Source organism: Haemaphysalis longicornis, unplaced genomic scaffold (assembly GCF_048455015.1).
Source record: "Haemaphysalis longicornis isolate Haplotype H1 unplaced genomic scaffold, Haemaphysalis longicornis Haplotype H1 scaffold_13, whole genome shotgun sequence".
NCBI classification, from domain to species: domain Eukaryota; kingdom Metazoa; phylum Arthropoda; class Arachnida; order Ixodida; family Ixodidae; genus Haemaphysalis; species Haemaphysalis longicornis.
Window position 1 is genome coordinate 91,589,803 of NW_027526233.1, and position 19,122 is coordinate 91,608,924.

Sequence of the window (19,122 nt, forward strand, 5' to 3'; positions counted from 1 at the left end):
GCTGATAATCCAAGAATTTACACATTTATAGACAATAGTTGGCAAACCGGAAATTCCGTTTCCTTGCCCGCCCTGTCGTCATACGCGGTGTCCACTAGCTTCTTCTGTTTCCTATCGTCCAGCCACGCGAAAACTCAACAATGGTGATGTCTATCGCAAGAGCCAGGTACCCTTGAACATATCTCGCCCAGAAAACGAGCACTTTTCGTTTTGTTCTTGAGGCGCTAGAGGATATTATGTGTTGTGTCGTCAAATGAGGACGCTAGGCCCGAAAGGGCAAGTGACGAACTGCTTATCTGACGATTCGGGCATTAGGGTCGTATTTCGATACGCCCTTGCTGTGGCTTTGCAAGTCGGCGCTAGCCGGGGCTCTCACAGCGATGGTCGCTTGATACCATTGACGCGCTCGGCTGCGCACCCTATCCTTGCATCACGTGCTTCAGAAACCGACTCCGCTATTGAAGAAGTAGTCATTGTTCCATGATACTCTTTACGGAAATGAGGTACTTTGATGTATTTTGATGTATCCTGTTATGCTTCCTGCTTTGTCGGAAACTACGTAGTCTCGTGTTCCTTGGTCTCTCTTTTTTTGCTGTTTTCGCTTTGTTGCAACTCCTGTCTGGGCCTAAATAGTGACCTGCTGTAGAAATGAATTTAAACAATTAAATAAATACGCAAAAAATCGGAATGACAAAGGAAGACGTATACCCGCTACACCAAGGTTGAAGGCCTTGCGTGCGCCTCTTGCCACGCGCGCTCTTTTTTTTTTTTTTTTTGCCCAGGAAAGATGCTTTTGGAAGCAAAGTAATTTGGTTGTTGGGAAGATACGCTTCATCACGCGGTTGTTATTTTTCGGTTCCTACTTAAACCCCACCATGAAGCATGCGGCACCAATTAATGCAAACGCTCTCGAGCAGACGCGCCCACGCCGCACAACGCGCGCCTACGTCGTAAATTTTAAGTTCCCGAAGAAAACTCCACACTCATAAAAAATAATGTATGTGCTGCTATTGTAAACAAAACAGTGAGCAGTCTCAAGCATTTCTTTTTGGTTCAGAGAGAGAGAGAGTGAACGCCTTTAATGAAAGCTGAAGAGGTCAGCCCCACTAACGGTATGGCTTGCTACTCCAGATGGGGTGAATACAGTGAGGTGACAGCGAGAAATAGAGAGAAAAAGGAAAGGAAAGAAAGAAAGGGGAGTAAGAGGAGAAATGCACACATATACAAATTGTACATGCTCAGAGAGTTCACAGAACCTCTTCTAGCCCTGTTTCCGCAAGAAAAGTAAGCAGTGTTTTTGTACCAGCACGGCTTCCTCACGATTTCGCCAGTGTCCAAGGAAGTGAGAGAGTTCTAGAGGACATCCGCGTCGTAGTCGCACAAGCGCTTTCCACGCTGTTGCCCGCTGACTGGCATATCGCGAGCACTGGCTTACAGTGTGCCGGATGTTGTCTGTAGTAGAGCACACTGTACACAATGGCGACTCTACCCAGTTCAGCTTAAACAAGAAGCTTCGGGTGTATGCAACGTTAAGTCGCAGCCGGTGTAACACACCTTCAGTGCGCTTTGGCAGACCCCGTGGATACGGGAAATCGCACTGAGGGTCTATAGCATGAAGAGGCGCATAACTGATCAGAGGATCTTGCCAAGCCGGCAGCTGGAGTTGCCATCCTAGGTCGATTGCAGCTGCTTTGCTATCCTCGTTTGAAAACGGGATTCCAACGGTGAAGTTGAGGTCGTGGGCTTCTCTGGCGACCGCATCGGAGATCTTGTTGCCCGTTATACCAGAATGACCTGGCATCCACTGAAGGAAAATTTCATGTCCTTCGCGCACCGCACTTGAAAATATTTCGTCCATATCGCAGACAAGTTGATTGCGACAATCAGGCGGCTTATTTAGTAGTTGCAAGGCTGGACGGGAATCGGAAAGAATTACCCACCGCCGAGCGGGTCTTCCGCTTATGTAAAGAAGTGCTGCTCTGACAGCTGCTAGCTCAGTTGCCGTGGAGGATGTTCTGTGGCTGAGCTTTTCTTTAATGGACCGTCCCGCTGACGGAATTCATACGCCGATTGCCGAAGACGCCGAAGCCACGGATCCATCCGTGTACACTTGGATGTGGTCTGGATAACGGGTTTGGATGTGCTCCAAGACGAAATATGTCAAGGCAGATGCTGGCATAGACGACTTTTTGCCTATTCCAGGTACAGTGGTGCACACAGCCCATGCCGCGTACAACCACGGTGGAGTAGCAGGCAGCTTGGGTCGGACGTAATCAGATGGCAGGACGTGCACCACGCGAGATGCTGAAGCGGCAGCCAGTGGATGAGCAAAGCATCGGGAAACATGTCGCAGGCCAGTACGGAGCAATTCTTGTGAACGAAGAGTGGTCGCAGAAAAGCACCTTGCCTCACATAATGTTCATATCGTGGAGGTGCATTTTGGAAGGCCCAGGCATGTTCGCAGTGCTCGAGCTTGCAAGCCTTCCAGAACCTTCAAGTTCGTCCTGGACACAGCATGTAAAGCTGGAAGGCTATATCGCAAGAGGCCTACGAAAAGCGCTTTGTACACTCGCAAGAGTGCTGACACTGAGCAGCCCAAGGTGCTTCCTGTCATCATCCGCAAAACGTGAACGAACGAAAGGAGTCGTTTAGCCGCCTGATATGGGGAGCCCAGGTCAACGAACGGTCAATTGTAATGCCTAGAAATTTGTGATTGCAAACATAGGGTATCTGCACGTAATTTATCTCCAGTGTGTATCGAGATACATCGCGCTTGGCGAATGCCATGGCAGCGCACTTCTCAGGAGACAGAAGCAGCCCGCAGCTGCTGAGGTATTTTTCAGTGGCAAACAGAGCCTTCTGCACTTTTGCTCGTATGTGTCTGCGGTTCCTGCCCGAAGCCCAGATGCTGATGTCGTCAGCATACACCGAGATGTGAATTCCTTGAGGTAGTATCTTTGTGATGCGGATGAGGCATATACTGAACACTGTCGGGCTCAGAACACCACCTTGTGGGACACCTTGCGTGATGGCATGTCCTGTCGTGTCACCATCTTTGGTTCCTATGGAGACATACCGATCATTCAGGTAATCACCGATCCATGCTTGCATTCGGCCTCGAAGTCATACAAACGCCACCTCCTTTCGAATTGCTTCGTGGGAAACACTGTCAAATGCTGCCTTTATATCTAGGAAGACAGCAATGGTGAACCTTTTCGCAGCCTTTTGTGCACGAACATCTGTTACCAAGGCGATCACATTGTCAATGCTGCTCCTTCCTTGCCTGAATCCTGACATTTCTGGCGGGTAGACATTCCTGTTTTCGAGGTCCCAGACAAGCCGCTGTAGTACCATTTTTTCCATTGCCTTACCAATGCAGCTTAATAGAGCAATTGGTCGGTAAGAGTTTGTCTGTGGGGCATTTTTCCGGCTTGAGAACCGGTACCAGTCGGGCAATTTTGCAGCTTGCCTCAACACAGCCAGTCTGCCACGATGCGTTGTATATACTCAGCAACTGCAGAAGAGCCTTGTTGCCGAGATGTCGCAGAGCCGAATAGCTAACTCCATCAGGCCCAGGCGAGGTGGACAAATTAACAGATTTTAACGCTGCAGATAGCTCATTGATGGTAAAGGGCTCATCCATCATCACAGCATTCGTGGTAGGAAGCCACTCGGTCAACTGCGCGGGAATCAGAGAAGGGCTCTGGGGAGCACTGACTTTTATGCAAAATTCTTCTGCGACGTCTACTTCACTGACTCCACGCTTGAGGGCTACTGAAGAAAATGGGTGAATCTGACTGGGTGGGGCTCTCAGGCTGCGGAATACCCGCCATATGCGTGTCAGTGGCTTGCGTGCATCTAATTTAGAACAAAACTGGGCCCAGCGGTTTTTGGCAAGCGTGGCCACGTGCTTCTGAACGCGCTTCTGCGCGCGCCTGGAAGGTCGGATGTCGCCTGGCAGTAGGGTTTTTCTGGCCCGGCGCTCGGCTCTCCGGCGAATAGCGCGATGTTCATAGTCCCCATAAAATGTAGACCATGGCTTGGGGAGTAGACTTTGCCGCGTTGATTCTGATTTGGCCCGACCAATGGCAACTGCGAGTTCCTCGCTTGTTGAGAAGGCTCCAGCATTATCTTCTAATAGGTTTTAGTAGGTGTCCCAGTTCACACAGTATGCCTTCCGCGTAGACGGTCCTCCACAAATCCCTTCAATTATTGTGTATGTGGGCACGTGGTCGCTTCCAAAGCTTTCAATATCGGAATGCCAGGACACGGACGGCAGCAGGGAAGCAGAGGCCATAGTGACATCCAACACACTTGAAGTTTTGCCGCGGAAAAATGTGGGGCATCCAGTGTTTAACACGTCCAGGCCCGCTTCGTTGGCAACACGGAGCAAACTGCTTCCCCTTGATGTAGTCTTTGTGCTGCCCCAAGCTGGGTGGTGTGCATTGAAATCACCTGTGAGCAATTGCGGGGGAGGTGTAGTGGACAAAATGTCTTCCATGAGCTTCGTGTTGAATTTTGCCCTCGGTGGGACATACCCGGTTATTATGGTGAAGGTTGCACGGCCATGCTTTACTGTTGCTGCAATGTATTCGTTGGATGCGTATTGTGCGACAGTGTGAAGCGCAAAGGTCAAGTCCTGACGAATTCCGAGTAGCACTTTGCTCTGGTCGCAGGTCATCGAAGACGGATGCAGTGTGTACCCCGACAGACGAATATCCGATCGGAGGCGGGATTCTGAGATGGCAATGACAGGAAATTCATGCTTGTTTACTAGCTGACGCAGGTCGGACAAGCGGGTGCGCAGACCACAGGCATTCCACTGAAACAGAACTCAAACGATGCATCCAGAACTCAAACGATGCATATTGTGTACGTCTTGATTGCTCTTGAAATGTCAAAGAAGAAACAATGCAGCAAGGAAAAATCTTTCATTAAATTTAATTTATAACAGGAGACAGCGATTTGACCATAGACAATTTTTTTAGACCTTGCATTTCTTTCAGTATTTTATTCGCTAAAAACTTGCGAAACAATATCCAAAGCCAGTTCAGCACCTTGTATTCATCAGGAAAATCTTTATAAAAAAGTGAGGCGTCTATAGCAGGCCAATCTGTCGAAAGATAGGTTCACATTTACGTTAGTACAACGCAGGTACCACCTACACGTATATGACCTCTGCAGAAACACAACCAATGTTTACAATATCCACATGAATAAATAATGGTGCTCACAGCAAGCAAGAAATTTCGAAAAATACCTCACTCCACTAACACAGTTTCGTGTACGTGGATCCAAGCTCACACCACAAACGAACTCTAACATGACATGGTACAAGTAAGATGGAAGCAATACACTATTAAGATATTACAGTGCACAGCTGCTTAAACTGAATCTCTCACCAAAATGCCAATTCACTATATCCAAGGACACGTCGACTTCCTTTGATTACACTGAAAGCCCGCTTGTTCAACCTAGCAGAACTGCCTCTTTTGTGTGACGCCATTTCCTCAGAAACAGGAGCGTTGCACCAAAATTAATGACAGAGTAAACTGCGAAGTGCAAAGCACGGCTGATATTCATTACACGTGACAAATAATACGTTTAGCTGAATATACATATGTGGGATACAATGTGTATGCAAATGTATCACAACAGGAAGCTGCTTCTGTTGATTCACTAGTTATTAAGCCAGAACAGCCACGGGCGTGTGAATTGTCTCCTTTATACTCGGTGACAACTGAAGAACGGCAGCGGAAGTTGCCGCTGTGCCTCATCACCGCGGCCGGATTTTACTCCGCGCGGCGCAAGTAATGCGTTACTGGGAGTATTTTGAACGTGGCAACAGCCGTTTCCATGATTTTCGTACTTAATATGCTTATAAACTGCTGCAGCGACGACAAGCAAACTACGTGAAAAAAGGCAGACGACATCACGCGTTGATAGCAATATCATTTCAAATCGCGCGCGCCCGTTGACATCCGGGTCCGTCGCTTAGGTGGAGTGATACCGTACATGATCTATTGCCGTTCTTAACTTGTTCCCGAGTATAGTAACTCCATGACACTGACCACACCTAAAAAACTGCTTGTTGAGCAACTTACCATAACTCCATTTCCCTTTTACAATACACTTGTAACAGAGTATCTTCATCAAATAAAAGCAGAACAAGTTAAACAAAGCATACAACACTTGCAAATGACAATAATATCGTGCTTGCATTGTGGAGTCGGTTTATAAGGCACACGCTACCACGATACTTCGCTACTTCGAACTCGAAATGTAGTTTTTGCCACCAACCGATTAACCGATCCATTAATTGATCCATGCCTGTCGACTAATCGGATTAATTTTTGATTCCATGCCCAGCCCTAGAAGGCTCATGCTCGCGCCGATTAGCCAGCCACAGCCGGTGCTATCGAACTTTTACACGAATCGTCATATCAGCTGTTCGCCGCTGGACTCGGCTTTATTTACCGCAATCGGACATGCGGCAACGACGCTTCTCGCTGTCGACTGCGCGTTTCGACGTGCGGCAAGCGACACCACCGCACCTTCCCGTTTGAATTTGGCGCCGCGGCGTCCTGAAAGCAGACGACGCGCCTCCGTTGCTATTGCAACGGGGCGCATGCGCAGAGAGCAGTGGGCGTGAGATCAAGTGCAAAAAACCTATGGAGGAAAATCCTCATCGCGAAAACCTCTCCCACGTTCTTTTCGGGCGTCTTTCCGTCTCCAAAGCGCTGCAGTATCAAAACTTCTGGTGACGTCTCAAAAAATACGAAACAATGACTAAATACGCACGAGTCGTTTATGCGTAAAGTAGGCAAAAGTACCGTCAAAAAACGGGAAAAAAATATCGCTGTGCGTGTCAGCAGTTGCATCAAAACATTTCCCGCATAAAGCAAGTAGAGCGGATCAGAGACTTCTATACAACTAAATTACCAGAAAAGCATTTAAGGACTCTGGTGGAAATTTAAAAATCCCGTTGGCCTCTTCATATGCGTGCTAGGACAAAATCCTGAATATTGGTTTTTGGACAGCTATTGGGCAGCATTTCCAAGCAAAAAGTAAGTGGATATGAAAAGGGGCTGTATAGTTATTGAGGAATGCATGCGCATACACAGTTTTCCCTAAATCCTGCATGTCCCTATGGGTGACCGGTAAAAAGCGCAAAGGCTCATGGGTACGTCGACGCTCCCGCTAGTTCCGGTTAGAGATCTCGCCTGGCCTCCCGTACGCGGGGGATTTTCACGCGAGTGTGGGCGTGTTGTTTATTAGTCACAGAGTGCTTATTTTTCAGATGAGCCCCTAGTAGGATTCATCATTTTTATTCAGTGAATGTGCGATGCATGAGCGTTTTTTTTTTTTTTCGGTGGAAACAGATAATCGACAAGCACAGGAGCGCGTGAAAACCGCCGGTCCTCCATGGCCGCCGGCCTGCGGGAGGCCAGGAAAGCACCTGCCCTTCAGGAGAGGAATTAACCAACCTCTTGGGCGGGTGAGGAGCATTGCTAGGCGGATGTGACGTCACGTTTGCTCGCAGCGTTCCCGCGCGGTATGTTTACATTTTTCCGAGTGCTGCCTACACGGCATACGTGCCGTCATGGAGGAAGAAAAAGTTAGGAGACGGCGCCGCCGGAGAAACGTGAAGCCTATACATAAAAAGTGAAATCGAAGTCGGCCCAGGCGTCACTGCACCACGTGACCCCACCGCACCGCCTCTGTATGGGCCGCCGCGCTCTTCAATTTCGTCTGCTCGAAACTGCTCTGCGGCCCGTTGTCGCGAAGCCTGCTATATGTTGGTTTTTTTTTCCCACGGCTTTTGTCTTCCGCACGTACGCGGCACTCCTGCCCGCACACGGGCATGAGATCGCCGAGCAGACAAATGCAGGAAGGACGGGGAACAGCTACCGCCAACGAAACACGAGAGATGCCCCGGAGTCGGAGACCGCCGCCGCCGCCGGCCCACCCGACCTTGGAGGGCCGACTGCGGCGGCTTGAGAAAGGGAAACGGCGGAGGGAGCGGCTTCAACGGACCTGGGCTTGCGAAGGCTAGCTGCGTGACGTCATGCCGTCTCCTAACTTTTTCTTCCTCCATGCGTGCCGTAGCGATTCAAGTAGTCGCGTTCGACTTATGCGGTCGACGCAAGAATTCATAAACTGGCGATGGTTGTCGCCCTGTTAGTCGTCGTTCAACAGCTCCAGCGTCTTCTGGCACTACAGCTTTGCAGTTATCTGTGGGCGTTCAACTGTCCACCATCGGCCGACCAGGTGAGTGTTTTTTGGCGGGTTTGCAATCAGTTCGCATATCTCCTACTGCAAAGCTTGCTTTCTGCTCGCGGCAGTTATATTAGCGACGTTTACGAAATTCTTGACGGCGCGTTCTCCCCGTCTTGCATTATTGTCGCTGTTTATGCTGCTCGTTCGCGTCTGTCGGCGATCGCGAGCTGTTGACAGTTTGTTGCACGGCGCGGAAACTCGCTCGCATTGCAAACCCGTCTCGCCCATGACGTTTCATTGTCTCTTTAATGTGGCGTCATTAACATCACTTGTTTTCCTCGACGCTTTTTCTAGACAACGTGCCTTGTGCTAACCGATCTTAATATTGTAACGAAAATGAACTTGCAGTACGATCTGTTGGTGAAGTTAGGAGCGTGACAGGTCTTTTCGTGTGTGCGTGTGGTTCGTGAGGGCGTTGTAACACGCTACTTTAGCCTGTTGCACTCGTTGCTGCATCCAGCACTTTTGCTGTCAGGAGTGCCTGCCAAGGAATGCTTACGTCGTTATGTGTTTTCATCTCATCAATCGGCGTTCAATAACCGATGGAAATTCAGCGGGAACGACCCGGATAACGCAGGGCGGGCAAGAGCACTGCTTGTGTGGTCTTCGCAAGGAGGTTGTATAAACCTCCTTGGGTCTTCGCCTTCGTTTGCCCTTTTTTTAGTCATCCTAGATTGTTTATTTACTGCTGCCTCAACGGTGCTTCATTCCTCATGTTCCATTTATTTCTCTTGCAGCATCTCCTGACTGCAGTCACGGTGCCCCCCTAGCCTGCCTGCAGCACTCATCCTGCCATTCTAGTGGGAACTGCCATTCTAGTGCAGGCCACTTGTCACAACCAAACGGGTTCCCGACTTTTCCTGGCTTCTATTTGATGGTATACTCCAGTGATGGTATACTCCAGATGGTATACTCCAGATTTGATGGTATACTCCAGATCCAACAGTGCGTTCTCACTCCGTGTACATTTCAAGCGAGGGTTTACAGTAACGCGGTAGTTGATAGCCATGAAGACAGCAGCGTGTGTACTAAAAATCAAGTTTAGTTATTTATGCCAATGTCAAAAAACCAACCTGGTCTATGCATCCATTCCAGCCTGACATTTTCAAATACAAGTCTTTCAGTAGCTAGTGAAACAATGAAGAGGTAGGGATAGCTCATGCACTGCTTAATTACTACCTTCATTTTTTTACTGTTGAAAATTTATGGATGATCGATGCTATATGTACCACCTAGTGAAGTCCCACCAGAAATTGTTATATGCACTACCGATATAGCACAATCTATGAGGTGGGCTGGCGGGCTGGCGTGACTTTCGTGCAAACAGCACCGTACGTGGTTTCCGTCACGACAAAGTTGCACTGTAGTCTTGGGCGTGTAATGGGTTATGGCTGACCGCAGGGCCGTTTACAGTGCTTTCCAGCTTCCAGTGGAGGCAGGAACATAAATTACGTCGTCGGCCAGGGCACAGTACATGGTGTTAGTCAACACCATAGATATACCGTGCCTCGGATGGCCGCGTTATATATATATATATATTTTTTAATTTTACTTTTGAGTTTTGTGTAAGCAAGGATGTATCTAGTGCCCCTATGCTGTCTATCCTTGGTTTTTCTAAACACTAAGTAATATCGCACGGTAGGTTTATTCATCGTAATGAGATTTCTCAGGTGCCAGATTGCTCAGATCTCACATGGTTTCCTACGGCTGCAGGGATGTACAATGTCTTGGGTTCGATTCTTGGCTGCCGGGGCTGCATTGAATTTATAAAGCCAAAAAAAATAACCTTCTGTACACAATGTCTTGGTTTACGCTAAAGATCCTTGAGTGAGAGGTCTACCACACTGCCCTGCGCCTCATAGTGCGAAGTGACCTCAGTTTACTCGATTATGATGCAATTACTTAATGCCTTCTCATGTAAACTCTTGAATGCAAACGGGACAAGGTGCACCTACCTCGCCTTGAGCTGTTAGACTAAGTTGCCTTTTTCGCACGACATCTAAGCTGTGTGAGAAAGCCATACAGGGCTAAGAATGTTGTAAGAAATGCCTCTTACGTGAGGCAACTCATACATAATGTTTAAAAAAAGCGTGTCACATTATTTTGCCGTAAGCTCTTTAAACGTTTTACACCCCTCCTACCGCCCTGCTTTTATTGTTAATAAAGGCACTTTGCATATGTAGACACAGGAAAATGAAGCAGAAAGACATAGATATTTTTTTCAGCTACACAGTGTCGCAGGCTATGCACCTGACGCAATGCTGTTTGTTCATCACGGTTTGCACTGTGCTTTGAAACAGTTTGTTACCAAGGTCCAAAGATTCACTTGGCTATTTCATGTCAGGAATGATACAAAGGGATCATCTGTGGAAGCAATGCCCATCTTATTCTTGTCCTTTTGTAATTTATGAGAGCTGCTGCAGCCAAGCATTCTATGGTATATTTATGAACTAGAAAATACATGGAAAAGGCAGTCTCTAAGCTGGAGGGAAACTACCGAGTAGCATATGCATTTAGTTTAAATAGTGGCGTGTTGCCCAACTGCTGGGCAACCGCATTAAGTTTATGCCGTGCTTGTGATTTGCTCAAGTATGTGAACTAGTCTTAGGCATTTACGTGTTGATAAAAGAATTCCGTGCTATCTTCATTCATTCACTGCAACTCGTTTGTGCTCATGGGGAGCATTCGGAATATGACCCTTAGCATGATAAAAATCAGAATACGCTTTACTCAGTTGGACTCAAGATATACCTGATCAGGACACGTCTACTCCTGAATGCTTAGATACCTGATCACATAAAAATTGGCCAACTTTACAAGCTGCAGGAAAAGAAGCAGCCCCATTCCTTCACCATAAAATAAAAAGAAGACAAGAAGAAACTATTTTACATTTGCAAAAGGTCCAGGCGAGGCTGTTGTTTCTTACGCTTTCAAGAATACATTATTACTGTTGTTGTTTTACAATATAAAGTGAATTTTCCTTACACTACTTAATCGACTTCAGTTGTTTTCCTTTCTGGGTGACCTATGACACCAAAGGTGCAATGTAATTAACAGTATGGTCAGGTTGGTTGTAAACATGATAGAAAAGGAGCACAAAAATATGCATGGCAAAACTCAGGACTTTTGTTGTGTTGTTTTTCATTTATAGTTAATTTTGTTTTGTCCTATGGCACAATGCAATTCTCGAAACCAGCTTTCCTCAGAAACCTATTGAGCACAATTTTTCATACTAGGCAACATTACATGCAATGGCTGCACAGAACTTTCTGCCTGAATATAAATGTGGCTAAAAAATGTCTTAGTTATTTTGAAGCAGGCAGTTTTCATTGCCAGTCAGACAAAATGGGGCCAGATGCCATCTGTGCAAAACCGCATGTGACCGCACCATGGGAGGAGGAGGACAAACATTTTATTGAGCCTTTAAAGGCCCCTTAGGGGACGTGGTGACCGGCGTACCGGTGTCCGCAGCAGCCCTCGCCGTCACCACCCGCTGGGTAGACAGGTCGAAGCTGCCCAGTGCCTCAGCCCAGTGCCCACCGTCTGCTAAGAGAGGATAGGGGTTGTGGGGACAGTTCCAAAGAAGATGGTCCAGTGTTTCCACTGCTCCACAGGCCGTGCAGTTGGTGGAGGGGTAGACGGAAGGATAAATACGGTGCAGGTGGTAGCGACATGGGAGGGTATGGGTTTGCACCAGTCGCCATAGCCATTCTTCCCTGTTGGATAAATCCGGGTGTGCGGGGGGGAGCTGGCGGCGTGAGAGGCGGTAATGTGCCGTAATGTCTTGGAAGGTCAAGAGACTGTCCCAAGCTGATAGGGCTCCGTGAAAGGGTTCGAGGCTAGGGCCTTCTTGGACGGTATGCTCTCGAGCGGCCCTATGTGCTGCCTCATTTCCCCCCACGCCCATGTGGGCCGGAGTCGAGATCAGCTTTATTTGTATGGTAGGAGGATTTTTGAGGAGAATTTTGAGCGCCAGGGGCGAGATCATGCCTCTGGCGTAATTTCGAATGGCCGTTTTCGAATCCGAGATGATAGTGATAGGGGGCGGCCTATGTGTAAGGGCTAGCGCGATAGGTGACCGGTAAAAAGTGCAAAGGCTCATGGGTACGTTGTCTGCTCCAGCCACTTTCGGTTCGAAATCTCGCCTGGCCTCCCGTACGCCGGCGGCTTTCACGCGCGTGTGTGCGTGTTGTTTATTTGTCACAGAGTGCTAACCTTTCAGAGAAGCCCCTAGTAGAATTCATTGTTGTTACACATTGAATGCGCGATGGATGGGCGTTTTTTTTTTCAGTGGAAACAGATAAACAACAAGCACAAGCGCGCGTGAAAGCCGTCAGCATATGGGAGGCCAGGAGAGCTCTCGAACCGGAAGTAACAGAACTCCGCGGGAGCTGACAATGCACCCATGAGCATTTGCACTTTTTACCGATCACCTATTGCCGCCTCTTCCGCCTCAGCGGTCAGTTGGTGCGGTCTGTTAGGGATTTAAGAGGAGGAGTGTTGGGATGGTTGATTACTACTGCGACAGCGTATGCATCCTGCCATCGATAGCAAGCTGCGTCCACGTAAACCGTAGTGGGGTGGACAGGGTATTTCTCTGTAAGTGCTTGTGCTCGTAGTTCCCTAGGCTGCTTGTTGAAAACAGGGTGATATTGCGCGGTAAAGGGTGGATAGTGAGGGAGCCGTGAATGTCGGCTGGTACCGGGAGCCTGTCATCACAGAGGATAGGGGCTTTAAGGTTAAGAGTAACAAGGAGAGTGTGACCGGTGGGGGTGGATGAGAGCCTATTTAGCTGACCGATAAGGTGGGCTTCAATGAGTTCCTCCGCTGTATTGTAAATGCCGAGTTTCTCGAGTCTGGCAGTGGTAGTGCTCTGAGGGATTTGTAGCGCCGTTTTTTAGGTCTTTCGAATGAGGCAGTTGACTTTAGAGAGTTCGGTACGCGAGGGCAAGAGATACGGGAGGGAGTAAGTGAGAAGGCAGAGCCCAAATGCCTGTATCAGCCGGATACGTACGCTCCGTTTCTTTGAGCCCCTTGTTGCGGGCAGCAATCCTGCGGATGAGGGCGATCGTCTGATTCACCTGAGAATTCAGCTGTGCTAGGTACTTAATGTTTGCGAAATTGCGCTGTATGCAGAGCCCAAGTATTTTCAGGACTTCCACTTGGCGAACATCCCTACCATCAATGCGGACCTCAATGGTGGGTGTCTGGGCCGGGTTGCCGGTTGATTTGGCGGGGTGGATTAAAAGCTCAGATTTTTCAGGTGAGCATCCAAGCCCAACTTGCGCGGCGGCGGTAACTAAGTCAGCTCCCTGTTAGAGAACCTCCTCGATTTGAAAGTCGCTGCCTCTGGTGGTCCACAGCGTAATATTATCGGCGTATATGCTGTGGAGTAAGCGAGGGAACGTGGCGAGCTTACTAGGAAGGTGGATTAGGGCAATGTTAAATAGGAGTGGGGATAATACTGCACCTTGAGGCGTGCCAATGGTTGGGAAATGGATAGTGTCGGATTGTAGGTCACCGAGCTGAATAACAGCCGTGCGGTTCGAAAGGAAGTTACGGATATAGTTGTATGTGCGGCGACACGAAGTGAAAGTGGCAACGTTACACAAAATAGCCTGGTGTGATACGCGATCAAAGCTTTCTAAAGATCAAGTGCCAAAATGGCTTAATTATCTACCTTTGAAGGGGCAGCGATAATTCCGTGTTTTAATTGCAGGAGTACATCTTTGGTTTCCGCACCATGGGAAGTGTTGTCCAGTTTTTTGCAAATCGCTTGTTAGCCCTACGGGATCCGCAGCACGTGTAGTGACTGCCATAATCTTTGTCTCAGCCTTATAAATTGACGTGAACCTTTCTCCTCCTTACTTAAAACAGATTTCCTTTTTTGTTGTTTGATCCTGTTTACAGCAAGCCCTTTTTTGTAGAGAAAAGGAACTGCCACCTGAAGAAAACCACCTCTGCTTCAAAAATGCACTGATCAAGATTAGTATCATACTACAATGAGAACATATAAATGTTAAAATGTAAAAAATTAGCCATATACACAAATAACTAATGAAGTGTGCCGCTGCACAAATTGGTTTTCAATACATAAACAAAGGAGTGCTTCAAAGAGAAAGGACAAGAAAAAGGGCAGGGGTGTTTTCTGGTCTGCTTCACTACAACCTAAAATGATGCTTTGGCTCTCGGTAAGATTAAGTACACTATTTATATGGTACTAGGAAGTGTCCAAGCAGCATTTCTGACTCGCCCCGTCTTTCTACGAGCATTACTGACAGTTTCTCTCTTGTTGATCGAAGAAAGGAGTGAAATGCGCTGAAAGCATCAAATCTGCATTCGCACCGTTCAGTTGCATGGTCTGGCTCATTAACAAGGAACCACACGACAAACAGACGTGCTCACACATCAGCTCAGAGTTGCGTATCGAGAAATTCTGCGCGAGCTAAAGAAGCTTGCCAGGTCTTGCACTTAAACATCAGTAAAGCATGCATTATGCGACAAACCAACGACAGAAATAGCTACCTTCATACTGGGCAAGTGTTCGAACCACTGTGGCGTGTTAACGCCGCGATCAGAAAGTTGCCACGCCAGTTTGACAGCCCTGGCGCGAATCGTGTGTGTCAGTCCGGCCCACAATTGAAGACTTCCGCGTTATTACTGTGATTTGTGGCAGCCAGATTGGTGGGATCGACCCATGGATGATCGGTCAGAAGCAGTGACAAGCAGCCATTTTGACCCTCCGAACGCTTGAAAGTACGTGTAAACATATAAAAAAGTGTTGCTGACTGCAGCTAGATAATGCTATATCGGTGGTGGGTATAGCACTTCATAGGTTGTATTCACTGGTGTGGCCCACAAGTGGGCGACCCTGTGTGTGCGTCGCCATGTATGTGCCGCAGCGTCTGTGATACGTCGGACTCCATGAGATTGCGGTGATGGACCTTTTTCTATTAGCAATCTGCACATGCGCGGGCTGGTAATCCGCCATTCTAGGCAGTCGTCTCGGGCAAAACAAACAAAAGGGTGCCCCCTCCACTTGTTGCTGGGGTAGCAGCTATGCTTTCTAGTGATGCACATTTTTATTTCTTCTTTTTCGACAGCATGTGGTGAGTTGTGCGTGCACACAAAGGATTTCAAAGGGAAGGGGTGAAGACTTGAGGTTGACCACGGTACGAGCACATGGCTACCAGCAAGGGGGTGAGCGGTGCAAGCATGGCACAACTCGGGAGATGGCATCACGTGCACTGGCTTCATTTAATATAAATATAGAATATAACTATAAATTGGCGTGTCACTGTTGGCGTGTCATTGGCGTATCAGCTGAATCACTGTTCCAGAGGAGGCTGGAACAACTGCGCTATTGGCTCCGCTTGTTCCCAGGCTTGGGTTGCGACATCAGTGTCCTGACAGCACCACACCTAGCTTGCTCATCCCAGAGCTTGCAGTCTCCTCCTGATGCATTTTTCTTGCTCTTTGCTCCGCCTCGTTTCCATCTTGAGGTTCGTGCTTAAATACTCTCATCATGTCTTTGCAGCACCTGCTGACTGGGCTCTAGCCTGTGCCTGCTGGTGAAGAGAAGTTTGCTGTGAGACGAGGGTCTTCACGAGCACGTAACTCCTGTTGTTAAAGTGAAGCTGTCAGGACCTCACTGATTGCATTCAATGTGGCTACATAATGCACTGCAGGAAAGCTAACTTTACACAGTGATTTTCACAAAGCGATGAGGATGATAAGCAAAAGCACATGCACCTCAAGAAAAAACGCTTTCCATGGTCATAATGGAACCAGTGTCCCTTGCATTATGAAACCATTGTCTGTCAGACTGCGCCCTTCTGATACGGTCGAAGCAGTTTAGATTTTGGACTTTGACTCAAGTCGCAAGAGAGAGAGCGAGAATAAACTTTAATTAAATGCGCAAAATGCTTCAGAGAGGTGTCCTCATTCCAGGATGCCTTGAGCTCAAGCCGCGTTGACAGTCCTTTTGATCAGGCGCAGCTGACCTTTGAGGCCGGAGCGGGCCAGAAAGCTTCGAGTTAGAAAGGAACATCAGTTTTTGATCAAAAACTTTATTTTTACAGTTATGATGATAAGAATCGGGGGATGCATGTGGTTTTTCATTGAAACTGTAGATATGAAATTTGTTTCTGTGTAATACGACTCTATTCACATTTATTTGGATTTTTATGTTTGATTTTACGACAGCCTTTATAAAAAAACTGCTGGAGGGGCGCAGCTGAATAAAGTACCAGTTAACTGTGCACAAGTCAAGGAGTGCAATAATACTAGCATTATCATTCTATCTGGTCTGTAGCAGAAGTTACAGCCATGTGAAGTTTGGGCCTAGAAAATGGGAAACAGGAAAACTGGTGTTGCCGTCCAGGCCCAAACTTCAAACAGCTGTCACTTCTGCTACAGACCACATATAATGATAATGTTAGTCTTATGGCAGTCAGTCCTTGATTTGTGCACAGTTCACGGGTACCTTGTTCAGCTGCATCCCTCAAGCAGTTTTTTTACAAAGGCTGTCAAAAAATCAAACATAAAAGCCAAATAAAGTTTAATGTAGTTGTTTTACACAGAAACAAACTTCATATCTACAATTTCAATTAAAAACCACATGCATCACCCAATTTTTATCGTCCTAACTGTAAAAACCATGTTTTTTTTTGTTTAAGACCAGGCGCCCACTTAGAAAAAAAGAATTTGAGTTTTTTGGTAGACAGCCCGGTAAAAGACCTCCCAAAAGCAAAGATTGTGGTGTGTTTCCACCATACTACTCTAGGGTGCTTGTGGCAACTGCCCTGGATGAACTGCTTTTAAACTTTATTTCAGGAAATGAGTGAAGATCAATCCCCTTTTACGGTGGGGTGCTACATGAATGGTTCATTTTTAGCCACTAGATTCAAATGTCATGTCTTCATCCTCTCTCTAAGGGGTTTTGGCACCTCCCCTTAAGGGTGATTGACCTTGACTTGTGACAGCCACGCAGCACTTTTTTCATTTGTAACATCATGGCAATTCGCAGTCCCACATCCAGTTTGTTTCCTCCTACTGTGTACTGTGGAGTACAGACTACTGGGTGGTAGTAGTGTCGCCAGCAAGCAGTCCTCTAGCTCCCACGTTGCTGTTCATCTATACCATCCAGCCACACGCCTGGTTGATAAGAAAGTACAGTGGCTACTAAGACTCCCAACCCTTAATTTTGTCCATTTGCCGTATTCTTCGTCTCTGTTCAGCTGCGTGGGAAGGTTCAGCCGCAGCTGCTGTGCTCTTCTATTGCTCAGTCTCCTATCCAGAGAGTTCCTCTCCACAGTTATGTGCAAATCTGTGGTTGTCAGTTTCATCATTGCTCTCTGTTACTTGTTCTGTCATGTGTTCATTAGTTGCTGTAATTAAATGCAAGGAAAAAAACGTGCACGCTTTTGTCTTACGACAATAATGGCTTTTTTTTTAACGTTTCTTGAACTGTTAAAAAAAACCACCCGGGGGCCTCTTGCTAGTGCATCAGACCCCCTTAGAAGTAGCGATTAGTTAAAGTTCACAACGGGTATGGGTGGGAAATAGCAAGGGAAAAATAGTGGGTCGGTATATGAAATGCAGGAGCGTGTCCCACACTGCCTCCGCTAAATTAGGTGGGTAGGAGGGACGCAAGAGATCATTTAAGGAATTTGGTTGTAAGTTAGTGGGAAGGGTGTCTAAGAGAAATTGTCTTTCAGTTTAACTGAGTTTTCTCGCGAGGGATTTCTTGCTAGATTGTCATCTGAGCTTGGACATTGCCTGTTTCAGCTATCACTTACTTGCATGCTGTTTGGACTTTTGATTGCAGTGGCTTTGAAACTTCGCCGCTTGATTTTGCTCGACGAAAGCTTCGCGTTCAAACTGTCGTCGTCATTAGAACGTGAGGTGCACCATTTTTGTCTAATTTTGCATCTCGATGCACCGCTGTCCAGATTCAAACTACTTCGACCATGTTGCAATGGTGTCACGGAATAGATGTTGGTTTCACACCGCGAGGGTCCTGATTTGTTTCTGACTGCAGGAAGCGTTTTTTTTTTCTGCACTTCTTTACCCACGATCATTATCATTGTCAGAGAAAGTTGGCTTTTCTGTAATGCCTTTTTGGCATGGCATATTCCACTGGTGAGACATAGAAAGTTTTGCTTTAAAATCAGGGTCTTCAAGCACTTTTGGTCCAGTGAGTAGCAATCTGCACGTATCTGTAACCATACAATACTGAGTTAGCACCCTTCGATCCTTCCTGTCTTGTGCCAGCAGTCTCGTCATCCAACACATGAAAGTGCCCACGACTTTTGCCCGCACTTTTCACTTATGCCTGAACCAATAACTTTTGTTGATTTCCAGTGTTGCGCATGTCACATTTTCATTCAGGGTCACCTTGGGGCAGATAAGCGCCTGCTTGTATTTTTATCAAGTGGTTTTAGCCACGGCGCATACTTCGCTCTTGTGTGAGCAGCATTATGGTGCCTTGTTGCTTGTCCAGCAAGTGATGTGATGCCATGTCAATAAACATTCTTCAGTGTTTGTGATGACTTTGGTGTTTTCGTGGCTTCACTTTCATATAGTGAGAGTTGCTATCCATCAAGAAGCATACACTTACAAATGCTAGGTATTCTTATTTTTTTCTTAGGAAGACATTTACAAAGTTTCGTTGGCAACACAGCATAACATCAAAACAAATAAAACCAACTAAAATGGCAAATGTGGCATATTTTTAAAATTAATAAACTGGAAAAACAACACAGCACGAGAGAGAGAGCACGAAAAGTGACAGCACTGCCTGTTGGTACCATTCTGTTGTTTTCGTGCTAAATATTTTCA

At 47.1% G+C, this 19,122-nt stretch overlaps 1 long non-coding RNA gene across 1 annotated transcript; it reads left to right on the forward strand.

The window, feature by feature from the left end:
• The first annotated feature begins 8,105 nt into the window (after positions 1 to 8,105).
• LOC144164391 (uncharacterized) lies at positions 8,106 to 18,777 on the forward strand. Its single transcript, XR_013321180.1, has 3 exons — positions 8,106 to 8,271; positions 9,018 to 9,157; positions 15,818 to 18,777. It is a non-coding gene; the product is annotated as an uncharacterized LOC144164391 (long non-coding RNA).
• Positions 18,778 to 19,122: the final 345 nt, after the last annotated feature.